This window comes from Anomaloglossus baeobatrachus, chromosome 6 (genome assembly GCF_048569485.1).
Source record: "Anomaloglossus baeobatrachus isolate aAnoBae1 chromosome 6, aAnoBae1.hap1, whole genome shotgun sequence".
NCBI classification, from domain to species: Eukaryota; Metazoa; Chordata; class Amphibia; order Anura; family Aromobatidae; genus Anomaloglossus; species Anomaloglossus baeobatrachus.
The window spans coordinates 2,966,711-2,978,843 of NC_134358.1; positions in this window are offsets into that span (position 1 = coordinate 2,966,711).

Consider the following 12,133-nt stretch of genomic DNA (forward strand, 5'->3'; position numbering starts at 1 on the left):
ATAAAGGCAGAGCGTTCCCTGGCCTTGCGAGTCAGGGGGATCTGCCAATATCCCCGGCTCAGATCCATGATGGTCAGGTACTGAGCCCCGGCCAACTGATCGAGCAGGTCATCGATGCGTGGCATTGGGTACGCATCGGCGACCGTGACCGCATTGAGCCCCCTGTAGTCCACGCAGAACCGAGTGGTTCGGTCCTTCTTAGGGACGAGGACTACAGGCGAGGCCCAAGCGCTGTTGGATGCCTGGATCACCCCCAGCTTCAGCATCTCGTCAATCTCCTGGCACATGTGTTGCTGCACCTCCAGGGAGACCCGATATGCTGAACGCCGGATCGGGGGATGATCCCCAGTGTCCACGTGATGGACAGCCAAGTCAGTCCTTCCGGGCTGGTTGGTAAACAACCCCCGGAAGGGGAGGAGGGTGGCCCACAGCTGGGACCGTTGGTCTTCCAAGAGCTGGTGGCCAACCTCCACATCCTCAATGGATCCGCCTGCCCTAACCTGGGCTAGCATATCCAAGAGGGTTTCCGCTTCTCCCTCCTCGGGCAGGTTGCACACGGGGAGCGCACATGCCTCCCGCTCATGATGTGCCTTCATCATGTTCACATGGAAGGGCTTCCGCCTTCCACGGGCAGGGTCCAGGGTGACCAGGTACGTTACAGGGTTGAGCTGCTGGTACACGAGGTATGGGCCTTCCCAGGCTGCCTGAAGCTTGTCCTGTGGTACGGGGACCAGTACCCACACCTTTTGACCCACTTGGTAGGTCCTCTCACAAGCGTTCTGGTCGTACCAACGCTTCTGATCGGCCTGGGCTTGAGCCATATTGTCGTGTACCAGTTGCGTCAAGGCCTGCATTTTGTCCCGGAAGCGCATGACATACTCGATAACCGACACTCCAGGGGTGGCCAAATCCCCTTCCCAAGCCTCTTTCACCAGAGCCAGGGGGCCCCGCACACGTCGCCCGTACAGGAGCTCAAACGGTGAGAATCCTGTTGAGGCCTGTGGAACCTCCCGGTAAGCAAATAACAGGTGTGGGAGATACCGCTCCCAGTCACGCCCATGGGAGTCGACCAACATCTTAAGCATCTGCTTTAAGGTGCCATTGAACCGCTCGCACAGGCCATTAGTCTGTGGATGGTACGGGCTGGCCACCAGATGTCGCACCTGGACCTGCTTACAGAGGGCCTCCATCAGCTGGGACATGAATTGGGTCCCCCGGTCAGTGAGCATTTCCTGGGGAAAACCCACTCGGGAGAAAATCTCCAGCAATGCGGTGGCCACCTTGTCAGCCCGAATGGACGACAAGGCCACTGCTTCTGGGTACCGGGTGGCATAGTCCACTACCGTCAGTATGAAGCGTTTCCCGGAGCTGCTGGGGATGGCCAGCGGGCCGACCAGATCCACAGCCACCCTCCTGAAAGGCTCATCGATGATGGGCAGAGATACCAGTGGGGCTTTGGGGCGTGGCCCCGCCTTCCCCACTCTCTGACAGGTTTCACACGAACGGCAGTAGGCAGCCACATCGGCCCCCATTTTTGGCCAGTAGAAATGCTGGTTTAACCTGGCCTTGGTCTTAGCGATCCCTAGGTGTCCGGCCATCGGAATCTCATGTGCGATCCGCAACAACTCCGTCCGGAACGGATAGGGTACCACCAACTGTCGGTCCCTGGGCCACGCCTCCGGTGAACCCTGCTGGACCGTGGCCCGGTACAGCCGTCCTTGGTCCCAGACCACTCGCTCCGGGTCCGAGTCCGAGGGAGGCTGTGCCGCCTGCTCCTTAAGAGCTTTCAGGCTGTCGTCAGCTTCTAACGCTGCCTGAAACCCCTGACTAGATGTGGCCAGAATCGACGAGACTGTCACATCTTCGGTCAGTACCCCGGGACCTGTGTCCTGGCCTCCACCTGACTCGGCTGCCACTTGGTCAGAAGGGGAAGAGCTATCGGACCTCCGGGAGGCCCCTTGGCTTCCAGCACTCCCACTGCGGGTGACAGCGGCCACAGCCGCTGCGACCGTGGGTCGTGCCTGCTCCTCCTCCGTTCCTGACCAAGTCGCCGGTTCAGGCAGACCTACCTGGCTTCCTGACACCCCGGTTGTGGGGGAACCATGCACCGAGATCTTACCTGGGAGCACTTCCGCTCCTGGACCGGCCCCAATCTCACCTGCCTGTTCCCCCCCTGCAGCAACAGAACCCCGCTGTGAAATCTCTGGGGACCCCACATTTGCTGTGGTAGCCCCCACCCCACACACTGGTCCTCCCCCTGCAGCACCCTGCTCTCTGCTTATCCCTGCAGAGGGCAACAGATCCCAGCTCACAGGCTGGTTACTTGTAGAGGCATTGTCACACCTTTCTCTGACCCCCTCCCCTGTCACAGCTGCAGCTGAGTGTGTGTCTATGGTGTCTATGCAAGCAGAAATATCAGAGTTCACTCCCTCCTCCCTTACATCATTCATAGATAACACATTAACATTGTCCGGAGGCATGTCAGTACTGGCTGAAGGTTCAGCCCTTGGTTGGGGCCCAAACTGGGAGGTTATCTGCCCCAAATCTGTCCCAAGTAGCACGTTTGCAGGGATCCGATCAGTTACCCCCACCTCCCTCACCCCTCGCCCTGCGCCCCAGTCCACATAAATGTCAGCAACAGGCAGCGCCGGGTCAGTGCCTCTAATCCCGGAGACAGCGAGGGTTTTTCCAGGGATCAGGTCTTGGGGGGACACCATCTCAGGCCGCACCAGAGTCACCTCCGAGGCGCTGTCTCGCAGTCCTATGGTCACAGACCGGCCGACGGTGACAGGTTGGAAGCTGTTCAGGGACCTACCACCACCCCCACCCACACAATACACCTTGGGCGGCCCTTGGGACGGGGACGGAGCCGGGGCCTTGGGACGCTGAGGGCACATGGCCTTGAAGTGTCCAGGTAGGTTGCACTGGTGGCACCGTCTTGGTTCCGCCACGGGCCTGGAGAGGGGAGTTGAGGGGGACACCCCCTGCAGTCTAGGGGCAGGTGGGGCAGTCGCAGAATTCATCTTACCCCCTCTCCAGGTGCTGCTGGTGGCCGCTCTCCTGGCCTCAGGGGCCCGGTTGTTGGTGTAGTCATCGGCAAGGGCAGCTGTAGCCGTGGACCCCTTTGGCTTCTGGTCTCGGATGAACTGGCGGAGATCCTCAGGGCAGTTCCACAAGAGTTGCTCCGTGATGAACAAGTCCAGGATCTCCGGTCCGGTGGAAAGCTGCAGGCCTTGGGTCCAGTGGTCGGCAGCTCGGGCAAGTGCCCGCCGGTGGTCAGCCCAGGAGTCCTTTGGTCCCTTCTGTAGGCTCCGGAACTTCTTGCGGTAGGACTCTGGAGTGAGGTTGTACTGTTGGATCAGGGCCCGCTTGATGGTGTCGTAGCCCTGATCTGCCTCAGCAGGCAAGTCCCCAAGGACATCCAGGGCCTTACCCCTTAAACGGGGGGTCAGGTATTTGGCCCACTGGTCCTTGTCCAGATGGTGCTGCAAGCAAGTCCGTTCAAAAGCAGTCAAGAAAGAGTCCAAGTCTCCATCCTTCTCCAGCACTGGGAAGTCCTCAACACGGACCTTTGGAAGTTTGGTGTCTCGAAGGTCACATGTGGCTGATGAGGGCTGGAGCTGAGCTAGCTGCAGCTGGTAGTCACGGTCTGCCTGTCGCTCTCGCTCTTCACGCGCTGCCTGCCGCTCTCGCTCCGCAGCCTCACGCTCTGCGTGCCGCTCTGCCCTGCGCTCTGCCAGGAGTTCCTTGTAGCCCTTCTGGTCTCCAGCCTGGAGAAGGGCCATAGCCATTTGAAGAAGGCTATCCGAGCCTCCCAGGCTCGGTGGAATGGCACGTGGTGATCTGCGGCACGCTGCGGAGCCTGGTGATTCACTGTCCCTTTCAGAGCGGAGGGCTGGCATCTGGCTCGTTGAGGAACCTTGGGTGAGCTCCTCCTCATCTTGTCCAGCAGTGCCAGGTTGCGCAATGTCCTCGGCAGAACGGTTTTCTGGCGTCGAGCTCCTGGAGGACTCGTGGGCAACCTCCTCATTACTGCCCACAGCACCGTCCTCCCTCTCTTCGGCTCCTGCTTTAGCATTGGCCAGTTGCATAGCTCTGCTCCTGGTGCCATCAGCCATTCTTGCAGACTTTTGGTCACTGACACAGAACTGACACCTGATGCCTCCACACACCTTACAGTATCTGCACTCTGACACTCTAGTGTTGAGCTAGTCTGAAGACCCCAGCAGCCACAGCTGCTGCAGGCAGTCTTTAGTGTCTGGGAGTATGGGTCTCACACTCACACACACTATTATCTCGATCCCACCGCTATGCCACCAATATGTCACAAACCACCGGGGGGGTCACTCAGAAATCCCCCGCGCTGGCTACCAGTACGTCACAATCGGGGGGTAACAAGTGGGGGTCACCCCTCCTTTATACCTCCCGACCGACAGACAGAGCACGTGACGCGCTCTCTAGCGCCCCTCTTATAGTCAGGCCAATTATGGAATTGCCCGACAATAAGCAAGGAGGCCGCTATACTACTTATGCCGATTATTGAAGGGTCCCCGGTGAGAGTAGGGTATATATTCCCCCCGACCTCCGCGGGCGGAATATATAAAATCTCCCCGAATCTCACTGGCCTCCCCACAATAATCCTTGGCACAAACTCGCTGCCACCAACCGCTTCACGGTAACTATTAGCCGAACACACAGACGTGGGATTCAAGATCGAGATAACAGAACAGCCCAAGATTAATTATATAATTTAATCAGCCTAAAGCACACTAGAAACTACAATATATACAATAGGGAATCTACAGAATATACATATGTCAGAGTACAGTTACAATCAAAGCATGGGTTACAAACAGGCATACACAGTTCCAGCAGTTACCTTGTTGCGTCTGGCCACAGGGGGGCGCTGTACCCAGGTTTCTAGGATCCTTCCCACAGATGTTTCCTACACGTGCCCCCAGCGAAAGAACACTGGAAAATGGCCGAAGTAGGGTTATCAACCTGGGCAGATCCAGGTCCCCTCCTACCTTAGTGACCTCACAGGGAGCACTGCTCCACCCCTGGCTGGAGTTATGGACAAAATCCACAACATGGAATATGGCCATAACTTTGCCTGGGAGCGTCGTAGGCGGACGCCAATGCTCTCATTGTGACAGTTATGAATTTAGCTACAGAACGAGGGGACTCATGACCTGTCTGCCAGTTCCCCATTGGCTGATATCACGCCTGGGGCATTTCCCAATGTCCTGCTCCCATAAAAAGGGTGTGCCGGCATCGTCTGCATGCGGAGACACCATTTTTATGGTTGCCATATTTATCGGAAATATGGCTTGCGAGATATGAACCATTTTTTACTGGAGTCGTTCTGTCTGGCTATTTCCATAGCCTTGCTAACTAGCTAGCAGCTCCTACTACAGGGTGACGGCAGGGAGTCATCCTGTGTCCATTGTTCCCACACCACCTCATCTCCATATCACAGGACATGGCCATGGAGGTGTAAGTGGAACACTGAGAACAAGAAGGGAGGGGGCACTGCCAGGGAGTGATGAGGGATTATGACTGGAGTCATAATTCACCTTCATATCCCGGGATTTGCCTCACAACCGCCCTATACAAACGTTCAAAAACGGACATAAATGAGAACGTACTCTCATTCTGTTCAATTTGTAATTCCTTCAACATCTCATAATTTGGATCAGATTCATTCCTTGCACAGAAAATGAGATTTTTCAGCCTTATGATATCGTTATCATTTGAACAAATAAATGTCTCATTGTCAGAAGACTTTTTTAATGCCAATTGTCTAAAGAAATGCTGAGGTATTCACATATCAAATACTTGGGTCTTCTCACTATTGGTTAAATTTAACTTCTCAATGGAACTTTCAAATATCTCTGAATTTCTGCAAACATGTATTTTAGGATTATATGCGGGAATTAATTTGCATATATCCAATAGACTCTTTCTAAGTTTAATTCCTAACTTAGTCTGTTCTATTTTTAGAAACTGATCGTCGCCATTTTCTCTCTGCACGTGTCCTTTCTGCACGTCTCCCACTCTGGCTCCTCCCCCTTCTGGCTTCTCTACGTCATTTCCTGCTTCTTTCCCAGTATGCTGAAAATCACCTTGATTACGTAGCACATGTCTGCCGCCATTATCAAGATTCTGATTTGAATTACAGTCAAAATCTGACTTTTCATTTGCAACATTACAGTCAGAATTCACAATATCACTGACTGACATTCCAGGTTCTAAGCAGTGTTTGGATTTCTCTGTCACTAACTCTCCTGACAATTCAGGTTGTCTATTTCCACCATTTTTACATTTTTCTACGATTAACTTGTGAAAATCATAGACTAAATGACAGACATTTCTGATTTTGTGTTTCTCTCTATTAAAAGACCTTGCACATTCTATACGTGAATTCTCAAGTTCACACTCCCCATAAAAGCGTAACCAAATCTCTTCTACATTAGAAATATCTGGATAAGTGAACTGAAGTTTACTTTGCTTAACATATGAAGAGATAAAATCCATTTTCTTACCTGAAATGATCAGATGATCTGATGAATGATCCTGTAAGACTTGATTCACCTTGTTCAGCACGTCCAATACTTCTTATGGACTGACTTTATCTTTCTTGCTCAAAAATACGTCAAAAGTTAACTTCTGTGGCTTTATAAAGTCTTTTAAAGTTCATTTAAAAAAACATTCATGCAACTTGACTTATACGTATTTCCTAGGTTCTGCGTGATTTTTATAAATTGTCGATTCCTGATCCTTTGCAGGAGATACTTGAGATACTTATTACTCCAGACCCCCCTTATGCAAAGTGAAGGAAGAAGCACAAAAATGAAAAAAACACGAATGACTGAGCTCGCCAAATGTTAAAAAATATACTCTTAAATATATTTTTCTTCAAATACGTAAAAGCGCATGAAAGAAAGGACTTCAAAAATGTAAAAAATAAATGTATTTTATCTATTTAAAAATGGTTGCCAGGGTTCAGTTACAGAAAGGAAAAATAATATACTTCATTAGCTTACGTAAAAGAGTTCATTTAGTCCATACTGATCAATAGAAAATCTTCATCCATCTTTCCTTGGATTCTGAATGGCAAGGCAGGGGTGATATATCGTAGCCTCTCAGCATGTGTTCATCTTGCAGCCTGGGAGCCTTCTGGGACAGCTGACAACGTGCAGGAGCCGCAATAGCCCCCTCCATCGTGTGTTATATGACAACTGTTCAAACCATATAGGGAAATTACTGCTGGACGCATGTCACATGGTGTAATCTCTAGAAGCTTCCAAAAGAATATATATACATCCTTCCATGTCAGCACTTATGTAAATTCAATATGGATATTTTAATATTTATTCCTTATAAGAACTTTATTAATAAACTATGCCCTCCAACATAAACAGAACTGTGAACATATATGTCCTACTATAAAATATTTGATAACTAGATGTATTAATTTTAGTGTTTTTAACACTCCAGCACTGGAGCTCTCCTGCACCCAGACTGGCCTCACGCGACGTCCCTCTAGCACTGGAGCTCTCCTGCACCCAGACTGGTCTCACGGGACGTCCCTCTAGCACTGGAGCTCTCCTGCACCCAGACTGGCCTCACGTGACGTCCCTCCAGCACTGGAGCTCTCCTGCACCCAGACTGGTCTCACGGGACGTTCCTCCAGCACTGGAGCTCTCCTGCACCCAGACTGGTCTCACGTGACGTCCCTCCAGCACTGGAGCTCTCCTGCACCCAGTCTGGCCTCACGCGATGTCCCTCCAGCACTGGAGCTCTCCTGCACCCAGACTGGTCTCACGGAACGTCCCTCCAGCACTGGAGCTCTCCTGCACCCAGACTGGTCTCACGCGACGTCCCTCCAGCACTGGAGCTCTCCTGCACCCAGACTGGCCTCACGCGACGTCCCTCCAGCACTGGAGCTCTCCTGCACCCAGACTGGCCTCACGCGACGTCCCTCCAGCACTGGAGCTCTCCTGCACCCAGACTGGCCTCACGGGACGTTCCTCCAGCACTGGAGCTCTCCTGCACCCAGACTGGTCTCACGCGATGTCCCTCCAGCACTGGAGCTCTCCTGCACCCAGACTGGTCTCACGGAACGTCCCTCCAGCACTGGAGCTCTCCTGCACCCAGACTGGCCTCACGCGACGTCCCTCCAGCACTGGAGCTCTCCTGCACCCAGACTGGCCTCACGCGACGTCCCTCCAGCACTGGAGCTCTCCTGCACCCAGACTGGCCTCACGCGACGTCTATTCCAGCACTGGAGCTCTCCTGCACCCAGACTGGCCTCACGCGACGTCCCTCCAGCACTGGAGCTCTCCTGCACCCAGACTGGTCTCACGGGACGTCCCTCTAGCACTGGAGCTCTCCTGCACCCAGACTGGTCTCACGGGACATTAAGGAATAACGTTTGGAACTCCATTCTATGTCTGAACTGGGTGCAAAAAACCTAAAAAACATCACTATGGGGAGATAAGGTATGCACACCAGTGACTATGGAAGGGGAATACATGGAATAGCAGAAACTGCTGTGTGAATACTGACATGAAAAATTCAATAGCTATTTGTAAGAATGAAATGTGAAAAATGGAACCTGCATTACTGCCATGAATATATGAATAAAGAGAAATTTAGCTACTGAATTGATCAATGCAGAAGAGCCCCAACACTACGCCAAAGTATTTCTCTACGTTGGGGTCCCTAGCTTGTGTGTGTCCTCTCATGCAGTTAAAAAACTTACCGTGTATGGGACGCTGAGACCCAGGCTATATATGCGTATAATGTGGATTGGCAATAGGTGTGTATGGGGAGGGTTCACAACTCCCCATAGTGATGTTTTTTTAGGTTTTTTGCACCCAGTTCAGACATAGAATGGAGTTCCAAACGTTATTCCTTAATGTTAGTAGTTTTTCGTTTGTGAACCCTCCCCATACACACCTATTGCCAATCCACATTATACGCATATATAGCCTGGGTCTCAGCGTCCCATACACGGTAAGTTTTGTAACTGCATGAGAGGACACACACAAGCTAGGGACCCCAACGTAGAGAAATACTTTGGCGTAGTGTTGGGGCTCTTCTGCATTGATCAATTCAGTAGCTAAATTTCTCTTGATTCATATGTTCATGGCAGTAATGCAGGTTCCATTTTTCACATTTCATTCTTACAAATAGCTATTGAATTTTTCATGTCAGTATTCACACAGCAGTTTCTGCTATTCCATGTATTCCCCTTCCATAGTCACTGGTGTGCATACCTTATCTCCCCATAGTGATGTTTTTTAGGTTTTTTGCACCCAGTTCTGACATAGAATGGAGTTCCAAACGTTATTCCTTAATGTTAGTAGTTTGACTGGCCTCACGCGACGTCCCTCCAGCACTGGAGCTCTCCTGCACCCAGTCTGGTCTCAAGGGACGTCCCTCCAGCACTGGAGCTCTCCTGCACCCAGACTGGTCTCGCGGGACATCCCTCCAGCACTGGAGCTCTCCTGCACCCAGACTGGTCTCACGGGACGTCCCTCCAGCACTGGAGCTCTCCTGCACCCAGACTGGTCTCGCGGGACATCCCTCCAGCACTGGAGCTCTCCTGCACCCAGACTGGTCTCACGGGACGTCCCTCCAGCACTGGAGCTCGCCTGCACCCAGACTGGTCTCACGGGACGTCCCTCCAGCACTGGAGCTCTCCTGCACCCAGTCTGGTCTCATGGGACGTCCCTCCAGCACTGGAGCTCTCCTGCACCCAGTCTGGTCTCAAGGGACGTCCCTCCAGCACTGGAGCTCTCTTGCACCCAGACTGGTCTCAAGGGACATCCCTCCAGCACTGGAGCTCTCCTGCACCCTGACTGGTCTCACGGGACGTCCCTCCAGCACTGGAGCTCTCCTGAACCCAGTCTGGTCTCAAGGGACGTCCCTCCAGCACTGGAGCTCTCCTGCACCCAGACTGGTCTAACGGGACGTCCCTCCAGCACTGGATCTCTCCTGCACCCAGACTGGCCTCACGCGACGTCCCTCCAGCACTGGAGCTCTCCTGCACCCAGACTGGTCTCACGGGATGTCCCTCTAGCACTGGAGCTCTCCTGCACCCAGACTGGTCTCACGGGACGTCCCTCCAGCACTGGAGCTCTTCTGCACCCAGACTGGTCTCATGGGACGTCCCTCCAGCACTGGAGCTCTCCTGCACCCAGTCTGGTCTCATGGGACGTCCCTCCAGCACTGGAGCTCTCCTGCACCCAGTCTGGTCTCAAGGGACGTCCCTCCAGCACTGGAGCTCTCCTGCACCCAGACTGGTCTAACGGGACGTCCCTCCAGCACTGGAGCTCTCCTGCACCCAGACTGGTCTCAAGGGACGTCCCTCCAGCACTGGAGCTCTCCTGCACCCAGACTGGTCTCACGAGACGTTCCTCCAGCACTATAGCTCTCCTACACCCAGTCTGGTCTCACGGGACTTTCCTCCAGCACTGGAGCTCTCCTGCAACCAGACTGGTCTCAGGGGATGTCGCTCCAGCACTGGAGCTCTCCTGCACCCAGACTGGTCTCATGGGACGTCCCTCCAGCACTGGAGCTCTCCTGCACCCAGACTGGTCTCACGGGACGTCCCTGCAGCACTGGAGCTCTCCTGCACCCAGTCTGGTCTCACGGGACGTCCCTCCAGCACTGGAGCTCTCCTGCACCCAGACTGGTCTCACGCGACGTCCCTCCAGCACTGGAGCTCTCCTGCACCCAGACTGGTCTCACGGGACGTCCCTCCAGCACTGGAGCTCTCCTGCACCCAGACTGGTCTCGCGGGACGTCCCTCCAGCACTGGAGCTCTCCTGCACCCAGTCTGGTCTCATGGGACGTCCCTCCAGCACTGGAGCTCTCCTGCACCCAGTCTGGTCTCACGGGACGTTCCTCCAGCACTGGAGCTCTCCTGCACCCAGTCTGGTCTCACGGGACGTTCCTCCAGCACTGGAGCTCTCCTGCACCCAGTCTGGTCTCGCGGGACATCCCTCCAGCACTGGAGCTCTCCTGCACCCAGTCTGGTCTCGCGGGACATCCCTCCAGAACTGGAGCTCTCCTGCACCCAGTCTGGTCTCACGGGACGTCCCTCCAGCACTGGAGCTCTCCTGCACCCAGACTGGTCTCGCGGGACGTCCCTCCAGCACTGGAGCTCTCCTGCACCCAGACTGGTCTCACGGGATGTCCCTCCAGCACTGGAGCTCTCCTGCACCCAGTCTGGTCTCATGGGACGTCCCTCCAGCACTGGAGCTCTCCTGCACCCAGACTAGTCTCACAGGACGTCCCTCCAGCACTGGAGCTCTCCTGCACCCAGTCTGGTCTCAAGGGACGTCCCTCCAGCACTGGAGCTCTCCCGTACCTCCCAACCGTCCCGGATACAGCGGGACAGTCCCTCTTCTGAGCCTTTGATCCCGGGTCCCGCCCGTGAGGCTGTTTATCCCGGGCTCCACCCACCCACTGTAGCCCCGCCTCGCTGTTTCTCCCTTCTATTCATTACAGAGCCGAGCGCGCACCTACTCCTGTGACTGCTGCTGAGGTATGAATCACCCCCTGCAGCAGAGCGACCCCTCCCTGCAGCAGAGCCCCCCCCCCCCCTCCCCCAGAGCCGACCCCCCCAGTCCCGGAGCCTGCGTTTGTCTGCAGCTGTTCTCTGATTCCCCGTGTGCGGCTTCTCACTGCTGCAGATACACGGGGAGTCAGGACGCTGAGGAGACCGTGCAACCAGCACTTCTCTCTCCTGCAGATAGCACTGGCCAGTAATGACCTATGCAGAGTGACATCTGCAGGCTTCTATTACCGATCAGTGGTCTCCTGCCTGTAGAGCTGCTGGGTCCTAGCTTCCCAACAACTTCAGCTCTGCTTTATCCTGGCTGCCCTACCAGTTAAAGGGAACATGTCAGCAGAAATTTCACAATAAAAGTAATAGATTCCCCTCTGCAGCTCCTGGGCTGCTTCTAGAAAGGTTCCTGTTGTTATTGTGCCCCCTTTGAGACCTACAAAAATACTTTATGAAGTCTTACCTTTTTGTATGCAAATGTGTTTTTATGGTCACGGGGGCGGGCTGTCTGGCGTCCGTTATTCCCCCTCCTGCCGCTTTACGCAGTCCCCC